A 12,217-nucleotide genomic window follows, 5' to 3' on the forward strand; every position below is an offset into this window, starting at 1 on the left:
TTTATGAATTATTCAAATATCTCACTACTTCAAAAATGTATAAAGTACATTCACGATGCTCGTAAATGTATAGCAAAGAATTAAAGCCAAAAAGTGCGGCTGACGCTTAAATTTTGATTTTTATCGTACGAAAAATGTGAGCAATCTTTAAATTTCATCATAAAATATCAACGAGCATACTACAGTATACAGGAACACATGAAAAAAACTGCCTTTGATCTTTTTTGATTGAAGCATCATCAGCATCATCATCGCAATCAAGATAAATTAGCATAATCATTTTATCAGATTGATATTTGCAATGTTTCACCTCTTCACTTGATTTTATATTATATTATGTCTGTGAGTTTATGTTATGGCTCCTACTACTTGTTCTTCATCACATTTCGACCTAATTGATTTGCATAAATTTAAATTTTTCATTTCAATGCTTCGAGCATTGAATTGAATTTAGGATTGAATATTCACATGCTATGGGTAGGATTTCAAGTGAATATGAGTGATTAGAATATTGGTTAAGCATGGGGAGGATCGGAATTTACTTATAATTATGTACGTCCTGGATTAAGGGAGATGGATTCTGTATGTAAAGGCATTAAACTCAATATAAATCAATTTTATGTCTAGTTATGTTGATCTAATAGAAAAGGGATAATTTTGAATAATTGGACCCGAGTGGGACTTGAACCCACATCCAATGATTTCCGGTCTCACTGACCTACTCCGGACTTCTATCACTAAGCTACCGACAGTTATTCGGCCATATGTACAATATATAGTGGAATCCCATACCAATATGATTTAATATAAATCAGTTCTATTCTGGACTAATAAACTAATAATCACTAATAAACGGTCCTACTAAAACATAATTAAGGCATGTTTGCAGCTACACAAATAGCTCCCGATCCTTCCATCTATAGATTTCCCCACAATTGCAATGAAGAATTAAAATATGTGTCTTGTACCGGCTGAGTGGATTTAATGTATGGAAAACATAAATTCCAACAAATGAATTTGATTCAGGCTGATGATGATGATGTTGAAGTTTCAAAATTTAATGAGAGAAATTCCCGTATCAAAGAGGAACCTAAAGTCACTCAGTGTCTCTGTGTCGAAAATTCTTCTTTGTGAATATTTGCATAGAAAATCATAAAGCATAATGTCTAGACTTTCCTCTTTAGATTTAATGCACATAAATATTATAATGTATGAATGAAAATCCTCTTTCCGCAAATAAATATCATCAGAAATAATATTAATAATGCTCTGTTATATGGATGTTATGTTATGTTATGTTGTGTTGTATTCCATTAAAGTAAATAAATTCGTATGAAAATTAAATCAACATAATACTGCATAATCTCATATTATGTTCACTTCATATTTTCCTTGTTCACTTGCTCCTCTTAGTTCATTCTATTATAGAATAAATTTTATTTAGGTATTATCATAATTTTTTTAAGATAAGAATGTTCAGTTTGGAAGTATTCAAAAATAAGATGCAAGGGCCTATTTTGGATTTAATTTTAAGATTCGCTAGATATGATGGAATTTGAACAATTCCCATGTGACTTGCTTTGAGATAATCAAATTTACTAATGTAGAATAAAGAAGTTCAATGGTAAAAACATTAAGTTTTAGATGAATTTTAAGAGTTTCTACCAATTGTCTCTGTGAGTCGAGGTGGCTCGGTATCGTAATAGTTTCATACTTCGGTACCTAATTATGGTGATATCGACCAAGCGGTCATGTGAATTCAAGACTCGGCAAGAGAAACTATTTCACCTGGCATTTTTCGAATCATGTGCAGTGGAAACGCGACTCACATTTGGTTTACTAAGTGCATCTTACTTTGGTTTACTAAGTGCAGTGGTATGGCACACTCTCAATCGTTAAACAATCATAAGCTCTGGAGCTCAATAATCAGGTGTATTCATATTTTCAAGAATCACTGTCATAACTGGAGCTAGTACTAGCCGTAGCTTGGACATGCAGCTTGAACTAACTTGACTACTCGAAAAGCACAATAAGGCAAAACTCATTTATCGATGCAAAATCACCAATTATGTTGCTGTCAGGATCTCTTTGTCTATTACCGTTGACATGGTCACTTATCAGTGCCTTAAAGAGTCCGTTGTGCTGTTCGGGTAATGTTCCTTACATTCTTCTTGCACAAATAATGCAAATAATCCAGTTTTTTTTTTTTTTTTTTTTAAATAAACTTTTTATTCATTAAATTTTTAACTTAATTATGTACAAAGTTTGGATACATTTTATTTGTATTTAAATTTTTAAGGATTCTGACTTATCGCATTCAATCACTTAGTTTTTGATTTTATTTTGAAATTGTTTTGCTTTAATTTATGTTGTGGTTTATTCGGTGTTTCGCGACGCAAGACGAGTGTTGAAATTCGCTTGCAAATTTCCGACGTAGTCCTCAATAGAGGGTATTTTTGCTTCAGTATGTAGATCTGATATCCTTTCATATCTTGTTTTGTTGAGAACAATTCTCAAGAATTTGTTTTGTAGTACTTGTAGTTTTTGTAGATGTGATTTTGCCATCCGTTCAAATGCTGGACAGCCGTATGTGAAGATGGGTCTCACGGCTAGCTTGTAGATGAGAAGTTTGTTTCGAACGTCGAGATGTGAGTTCCTGCTGATGAGGGGATAAAGTAGTCTTAGTGCACTGTGAGCTCTGTTGGTCACATATTCTACATGCTGCTTTAATGTCACTCTCTTGTCGATTATCATTCCCAGATATTTAGCTTCGGTTTCCCATTTGATGTTTTCGTTGAGGAATTTGATGTTGTCTCTAGGAAGTTGCCTGGAGTACCTATTTGTGATGAATAAGGCTTGAGTCTTCTGTTTGTTGAGATTTATTTTCCATTTGTTCATGTATTGTTGTACTTTTCTTCCAGTGTGTTGTAGATGTGTTACAATATCGGCTGAGTTTTCTGCAGAATGATACAATGCAGTATCATCTGCGAAGAGTGCGATATTGTTGGTTGTTTCTCTTACAATATCATATGTGTAGATGTTGTAGAGAGTTGGTGAAAGCACTGCTCCTTGTGGTACTCCGAATTTGATTTCATTGGTTTCTGAGAACTGACCTTTAATAAAAACTGAGAAAGTTCTTTCACTTAGGAAAGATCTTACAGTTTTTATAAGTGGTAGTGGAAACCCTAATTTGATCATTTTAAACAAGAGTCCGTTATGCCAGACTCTGTCAAATGCTTTCTCCACATCTAGGAAGATCATTCCTGTTGATTTCTTCCTGCTTATGTTTTCCTTTGCTGTTTTGATTACTTTGATGAGTTGGTGAGATGTTGATCGTCCTGTGCGAAAGCCACACTGTTGAGTCGGAATGATGTTGTTATCCTCCAGATGCTCGTTTATTCTATTCAGCAATACTCTCTCCAATATTTTGCTTAGGGAACTAAGCAAGCTTATTGGCCTATAGCTGCTCACTTCGTTTGCTGGTTTGCCAGGTTTTGGGATCGGGATTACTTTAGCTTTTTTCCAAACTTTCGGAAAATAGTTAAGTTTGAGACACGTGTTGGTGATGAACTTCAAATATTCTATGCCTTTTGGTGGAAGATTTTTGAGGAGTATGTTGTTGACATCGTCTAATCCTGGTGCTTTAGGATTTTTCAGATTTCTTACAATGTATGAGATTTCCTCTACATTTGTAAGTTCTATGCAGTCACTTTTTTCTCCTTCCAATGTTTCCTTCACTGCGTTGTCTACTTCCTGGGTATGTACTGGGTTGTTATCCTCAAGTGGATTTTCGTGAGCTTTACGAAAATAGTCACTGAGAACGCTGGCTTTTTCCTTATTAGTGATGAATGTTCTATCTGCATCAATCAACGGTGGCATCGATTTTGAACCTTTCTTGCAATGCTTTGCAATCCTCCAGACTGTTTGGTTTGATGGTTGGATTTCTGAAAGCCGCTTATTCCAGTTTGTATTTTTGAGTTCCTTAATTTTGTCTTTGATGACTTTCTGTAGAATGTTTAATTCAGTTTTGATTTGATTATCTCTGCTACGTTGCCATCTTCGTCGAAGACTTCTTTTCGTTCTGATTAAGTCTTTGATTTCTGGTGTGAGCTTTGTCGATTCATAGTTGATCTTTTTCTTCTTCACAGTTTTGTTTCTGGAATCCATGATGAGTTCTGAGAATACTTTGATATGATGTTCTATCTCCTCTACTGTGTTGCATGGGTTTTCCAGAGTGCTGTCTTCGATGCGACGAGTTATATACGATTTGAATTTTTTCCAGTTGGCATTTCTGTAGTCATATCTGTAAACTGTGTTGTCTGTTCTGTCAACTTTGGATGTCCTGATTTGAAAATACACAGCGCAATGGTCACTCATTGCCTCTGTGCATTTTAGTTCTGTAGTGTTCAGACTGGAATTTGAGAGCATTAGGTCGATTGTTGATACAGATTTCGTCGGATCTTCTGGATAATACGTTGGTGAATCGGGGTAGTAGATCATGAACTCACCGGACATATCCTGTAGTATTGTCCCGGCTTTGTTTGCTACGTTGCAATTCCACTCTCGATGTTTTGCATTGAAGTCTACGCAGATGTAGTAGTTTCCTCTGATGTTTGTTATTTTGTTGATGTCATCTCTTAGATGATCGTCTATTTCCTTCCTTTGCTTCCTCCTGGAAGATAGACGGAGAGGATGTGGCAGCTTATTGATTCGTTGATGAAGACTTTTATTCCGATGCATTCTATTAGCTTTGTGTTGTAACTTGGTTGAAGCTGATGTTTTAGATTTCTTTTGACAATGATCGCAACACCACCTTTTGGTCTATCAATGCGATCAAATCGATGAATTACGTAGTCAGGATGCGAGTCTACTTTGGAGTTTGGTTTTAGGAATGTTTCCGATATGCACGCAACATCAACGTCATCTTATCTGCAAGGCTGTTAGCATTCCAGTAAATTACGTTGATTCTTTGGTGACTACAATCCATGTTGACTCATGTAGATTTTGGCAACTTCTTGGCCGATGGCTTGTTGTACCTGTTCCTCTTTTAGGTACTCTGGTTTTTTGGTGATGATTTCGAAGAATGAGTTGATGAAGAACATGCACTTTGATAAATCTGTCTCTGTGCTCATTTCATCGATTGTGCCTTGGGCTGGTGAAATTTGTTCCTTTGTATTACCACTGGATGAAGGTTCAGGATCGACCTTGTTTGTTTCCAAGGTTAGTGAATTGAAGTCTAGGTCCATAATTTCTACAACCTGCGTTGAGTTCTGTTGATGATTGTTATTGGTCTTTGGCTTTGACCTGTTGTTATTTCCATTCCTTCCCCTTCTCCTATTTCTACGGTTTTTGTTTTGATTTCCCTGACTTGAGGGTTTCTGCTGTGGATGCTTATTTTGTGATTTTATGGTGACTGGCGAAGGTTTCAGAAGCTGGTTTTCTAGATGTTGTTGGTACCGGCTCTGGGATACTCCTATGGTCTTTGTGATGTAAGTTGATCAGATCCGCCTGATCGTTCACCTGCTTTTGATGTTGGTGGAGCATTCCTTTGTTGTCCAGCAGGATTTCGTGAATTCCTTTGTTGTCCAGCAGGATTTCGTGAATTCCTTTGTTGATTCACCTGATGGTCTGTTTTGATTTCGGTTGTTGTCGTTCATTGATTTAGCAAATTCCACTTCTCGATTATTTGTTTCCTGATGTTGCATTCTTGTGAGATTGCTGTATGTTTCTCGCCGCAGAAGTGACACTTTAGTTTTTCGATTGGGACCTTGTTGGTTTCAATCGAAATGTAAGGACAGGTTTTTGAATCATGCTGTTCAGAGCATCTGAAACAGATTAGTGGTTTGTTACAACCACGTTGTCCATGACCAAACTGCAAACATTTCGAACAGAAAGAAGGTCCGTTACGCCTGTTGTTGTAAGCCCATTTTACTTTGAAGCCGTAGACACAGTTAACCTTTCGAAGGTTTTCCAAAATGTTACCTTCCTGTACTTTATTAAAATACAGAAGGTAGTTCTGGTCGTCGTCGTTTTCGTGTCTCCTTTGTTTCATTGTCATTTTGACAATTTTAACTGGTGATATGTTTTCCGTTTTCAACTCCTTTTCCAAGTCTACGATCTCCATCATTGGAAGTCCGTAGAGCACGAATTTCATCTGTGGTTCCTGGTTTGCATAGGTGTGAAAGTGGTGTTGTTTTTCTCTGAGGAGTTTGATGAATCTGTCGTAGTCGTCCCAACTCTCCGTTGATACAACTTTTGTTTTGAGTTTATCCTTTTTGACGTTGATCATAAAACTCCTGGGTTGGTTGTTGATCTGGTTCATCAACCTTCTGATCTCCTGTCCTCCACCACTAGTTATATGGATCGGTGGTGGTTTTGGTTTCTGCTGTGATGTTAGGTTGTTGTCTTTCGATGATGATGATATTTCACTTTGTTTTGGTTGTTCTGGTGCATTGCTGTTATCTCCGCTGAAGTTGAAAAATCTGTCATCGTACAGATTCATCCTGGCATTTGAGAAGTCAAATTGTTTTTTGTTGTCATCTTTCTTTTTGCTAGCACTAGATATCTTTTTGGCTGGCGCACTGAAGATTTCAAGTTGGCTGCGACGTTTTTCTGCCCTTAATGGTTGGACGAATTGAATTGTTGTCTGTTTTGTTTTGAGATTTTCCATCTCAATGATGTTGCTTTTCGTTGTTTATATCCTCGGTGATGAGAGTTGTCACGGGTGCTGAATCTTGTTGTTGAGATTCAGGTTGTTTTTCCGAAAGTTTTTGGTTACTTTCCTCGTTGTTGAGATTTGTTGTTGTTTCTACCATTTTGCCGAACAAGTCAAAACACGTCTGAACAAGTTGAACTGAGATTCGAAACTTTAATCTCTGTTGTTGTTATCTGGAGCTTTTGAGAATTTTGAATTAATTGCGGAGCGAATCAAAAACACGTCTGTTCCCTTTGACGGACCGATGTGAACTGCAAATAATCCAGTCTCTTCTGCCAATAAAATCATCTTTTATTCTAATTAATTCAGAGAATAAGCAAGAAATGTAGTATTTGCCAAAAATAACATTAGGTTGATGACTACATCAAAATATTTGCTTTGCATGGTCAAACACAAAACCTTAAGCAATAAAAGAAACAAAAAAATTAGTTGAAAATCTTAAATGTTAAACACAAAAAACTACAAATTTCTCAGCACATTGATCAAACACAAAGATAAGCAAATGTTAAGTGGAAATATAATTAAATTAATTTGTTCAGAAAATTAAAATGCTTACAAAGTGCTAGGTACTATTCATTTTGTCATATCAACATTTCAGATCTTTAAAAATTCTCATTTTACATCGAAAAGACGCCAGAGATATAAATTTTGCTTCTAATTAAATGCTCGTTGTTTTTTAAATAGTAAAAATCAATGGATCGTATGGCAATTGATAGCAAATTGCTTTCGATTACGATATTATATTTTCTGACAGGCATACACGTGTATGTTTTCGGAATAATTAATTTCCAAAAACAACGACTACAATGTTGTTGCTATATTGGACTTCCTTGCTGTGATTTAGAATTTTGTTACCTAAAGTATGCTAATCGACACAGTAGTTGCTATGTGCTCCCACACTCGGTCTCAACGATATACTGAACATACAAAAATTTGGATTCTAGCCCACCTCCGAGTTACGCAATGCACCGAATCACATGTCTCAAATAAGCCAAAATCAGTCGTCGCTATGTCCAAGGGTCATAATTCCTAAGGTAAGGATTTTAATGTGCTGACTAACACCAGAGTTTGCATGCAAGAAGAAGTAATCGGCAAATACTGTAGAACTACTACATCCGCATCAGGCCCCTTTTTCAGGTTGCCACCTTGAGCTGATGACTCTATCCTCAAATTGCCACCTTCTAGTCAGTAAATCTCAGTCTACATCACATTCCAAAAGATGGCAATCATTTCAAAAGAATGTAAGAATTTTGTCATTTGTCCCTTTCAGCACGGAAGTTTAAGGACAACTTTAAATACCCAAGTTTTTAATTATTTCTTCTCCATTTACTTTCTCACTTTTGAAAATAAACAAAAAACTTCCTTGAACATTAAAGATACCAGTGCACATTCAGACACTTTAGAGACCATTTGTTGTTGTTAAGAACTTTTACAGACAGAAGAAGAAGAAATGAAACATGAAATTGAAGAGTTTTAGAGTGGAAAAGTATCCAATTACAAAATTTATTGATTTTCTTTGGCAATAATGAAAGGTTATTTCTCTGATGTCGCCTTTTGTCGCCTCTTCATGACATTCTTTCGTGTCTTTGCTCATTCCTCATACGGAAAAAATTTCTCGTTAAAATCTCAACAAGATGCAACTTGCTTCATTGTTGGATACTGATGACATTGCATGAAATTTCTTGTGGATAGTTTTATAGAAAATTTAATTTCGATTGTAATTGCTTGACTACTCAATGGCTAGCATTTCTTCCTTCCTCATTTCCGGCTTTCATTTTGTTAATTTTTTCGTGTTTTGAAATTGAAATTTAATAGGGATAAGACAAGCTTTAGCAGCTCGGTAGCAAATGGTTCCTTAATGAAATTTACAACTTCCGTTAGTTTCAATGAATACTTTAGCGCCTTACGTCTTATCAGCGATTTATTTTAATGCTGTCTGAACACGACTGGAAATTTTCATTTTTATTGGTTTTCTTATGTGTCTGTTTATGTTCGAAATTGCATGGAATGATTGTTTTTAATTGTGTGTCAATTAGATTTGATAGTCTTTTTGTGCTGAATTTGGAATCGTCAATTTCTTTATAATTAATTACTTACTGTATTGATGTTCTTATGTGGAGCTTAGGTGAAAACAAAAAGCTATCAATCTGACTCTGCTGCTGGCTCTGTCACCTAGTTTGTACAAATTACCGATCCGCATGATAAGGTGACATTCCTGTTCATCATTGTTCTGTACCAAGTAGCTTTTGGAGCTCCTGGTCGCCGTTTCCCATATGGATTCTAAATTTGGCATAATTTGTCATAAAATTCCCTTACAGACAGATGAGTGTACTCAACGAAATAAGCGTATATGATTGAGGATGCTCAATTTAATGAGAATAATCATGAGCATGCTCCTTGTCTCTTCGGGTTATTGCAAGAATAACCAAAATAAAACTTGCTTATTGCTATCAACCAGCAAGTGCAATTTCAAAATTTTCTTGAATTTAGAATTCTAACTCACCTCGAATCTTGCATGGAAACGTCGACTTGACTCTTATCAGCTCCATATGAAACTCGAGTCAACTTCACGCTCTGTTTAAAACAAAGACCTGAACAAAAAAGACAACATGCTGTGATTCACACTTAGTATGTGTCACTTTCTTTCTTTGACTTTACATTCTCATCGTTCTTATTATAATTGTGTGCATTTAAGGCGTTTATTGGAAATTATATGAGAACATTGAATTGAATTGATTTCGGAATTTTGAATAAAATAAAAAAAGTCACTGAAAATAAATTAAAATTCATTAAAAATTAAAAACAAACATCGGCATCGGCAAAAGACATTTTAGGCGACCAAAATGGAAATTGAAAAGATCATGAGTCACATAAAGAAGTCAAAAGATGAACAAAATTGGGACTCATGTCGTTTCATAAGCAAATATTTACAATCGCGAATCGTTTAAATGTGATTAATATGGAAATGACTCGGTCATAGTTGTTTGTCGAGGTGATTGGAAAAAAGTATCAAGCGGTGCCAAAAAAAGAAAATCGCTGAATATTCATATGCATGTGCTCATAATTCATGCACAATACTGTATATGAAATATTGCAACAAGCTTCTCAATTTATGATGATGATAAAAATATTGGATATCACCATAATATCACATTCATTGTGGACATGTAAGCATCTGTTGGACAAAAACTTTACTTTATTGTCTTTTGTTCCTCATCATTTTTCGTCCTTGAAGTGAAATAAAAAATCTCACCAATCACTGCTGTCATTTAGTTCTCACTTCTTGCCTTCAGAAAAATGTATTTTCGATGACATTCGAAAAATGTTCATGCATACACAAAAAAAAAAAATGTTCGTCTCACTCGATGAAATGTCAACTATAATGACAAAAAGAATATTTCAGCACATATTGTTGAAAAATATCTCAAATCGTATAATATTTTTTATCATTTTTTTACGTTCAAGAATGAATGAAATTTTCCATACATTGAGGAATACTTAGGCGCATTCTTATAAATGACAATGCATAAAATGATATTGTCATGCTGAAGTCGGATAATTATGCCATGCAGTATTTTGAGGAATAAATGATTGAAGATTTGTGATTTTGAAACCTTATTTAATGTAAGCATGCTCCGACTTGGAGCCTAGGTTGTTACATTTTAGAATTGTGAAGCCTAAAGGTGGTGAACTCGGAATGTGGCATTAGCCTCACCTAGAATAACTCCACTATGCACAATTCTCAAGTTCTCGAGGTAGAGACCAAGTAGAGACCGTCAATCTAAGCCACATAGTAGGAATGACCCGAACGAGGATCTGGTTGATACAGGATATTGATCTATTGATACAGATCTATTGATCTGTACGACCTGCGAGATAAGTAAAAGTTTGAGAACTGCTTGAAACCTAATTTTTCTAATGGACATCATTAGCGGATGTTCTTAAATTTATATGTTGGTGGAATCAACTTGAAAGTGATTGGAAACTGACGGCAGTCAACAGTCATTCAGTGTGACAAGAAACATGGAACATGGAAAATACAACACTTAGCTATGTATAGAATGTCAAAATCTAGCCCCATGCATAACTTTGTCTTGATGATCTGATTCAAATCTGGCATCATGCAAGAGTCATGCCGAACTGGTGTCGGATTTTGGATCGATAAGTTGCTGTTGGGATTCGGGTTAGCACCATGCTGATGAGGATACAATATCAATGCTGCTTTAAAAGGCAGTGTCATGAATGCCCTTCAATACATAAAATAAGTCACAAGTCATCATCACTTCCCTCGGATACAGAAAGTCTGTTGTGCATTCAGATTATCAGTAACAGTATAAATCCACCCAAATTTTTGTTGATCATTCAACATGGCAAAACCAACAGCTTTTATTTAATAAAATAAAGTAAACTTAACCTCACAAAGACCTTAGACAAACTTGAAGCTTTTATTCAAAGATTCGCAAAATAAATTTTTTACAGAGACACTCGATGCATAAAATCATGTCCGCAAAATTTTATGACATTTTATATCAGATTATGGCTTATTGATTTTTCATCACACTCAGTTTACTTTTCTCCTTTTCATTTTTCCTCTTTTGTGCATGCACATCTTCCATGCAGCCTCTTGAATGTCTATTGTACATACATGATTCGTTACATTTTTTTATGGTTGAGAAGATAAATCAAGCTTTATGACATTCAATAGGGTATAAGGATTGTATTTCAAAAATTTACGAAGAAAGCTCGTTGTTGAAAAGAAAAAATCGAACAGATTATGTGACGTAATGTCTCTCGTCTCTATCTCACTGTGGAGTTCAAAAGTACTAAAATATTGAAATAAAGGCCATAAAACTCTTAAAAATAATCAAAAGCAAACAAGGATTGATAAACAAAAAAAAAAAAGTGGAATTTTTGGTTAAAATGAAAATCAATAAATTGGTAATACGTGTGCATTTATGCGTAGATGAAAAATATTTCTGCCGTATGGAAAATATTAAGCTATTAGGATGAATTTATCAGATTTTAATGCTGTTGAGCAGATAAATAAGAATGATGATTATTGTTTGAAGTCAGAAAACAGACTGAATTGTAAATATGAAGGGGCCGACAACTATGAAAGGGGAAAATCAACTAATTGAAGTTGTTGATACAATTTGAATATTAAATGACAGTTGACATCCATATTCTTCAATTTAGATGCAATTTAAGACCATTTTCATAAAAGACTAAATTTCCAGCAATACCAAGCATCTTCATCATTAAGATTCTGCTCAAATTCACCACACAAAATCACATTTTAAAAGAAAAAATTCATCAATCTTGTCCCCAACCTTTATAATTTGTTTTTGATGTGATATACATTGTACTTAAGTGACCCAAAATAAATAAATAAAAAATTTACTGTTCTTGTCAACGAAACATCCTTCAACTTTTTTCAATTTAGCATAAAACGTTCAAAAAAAAAGAATATTTTTTAATGCTCTTTAAATATAAATAAAAATG

This window comes from Chironomus tepperi, unplaced genomic scaffold (assembly GCF_022539635.2).
Source record: "Chironomus tepperi strain 1889 unplaced genomic scaffold, CSIRO-AGI_Ctep_v1 contig_260, whole genome shotgun sequence".
NCBI classification, from domain to species: domain Eukaryota; kingdom Metazoa; phylum Arthropoda; class Insecta; order Diptera; family Chironomidae; genus Chironomus; species Chironomus tepperi.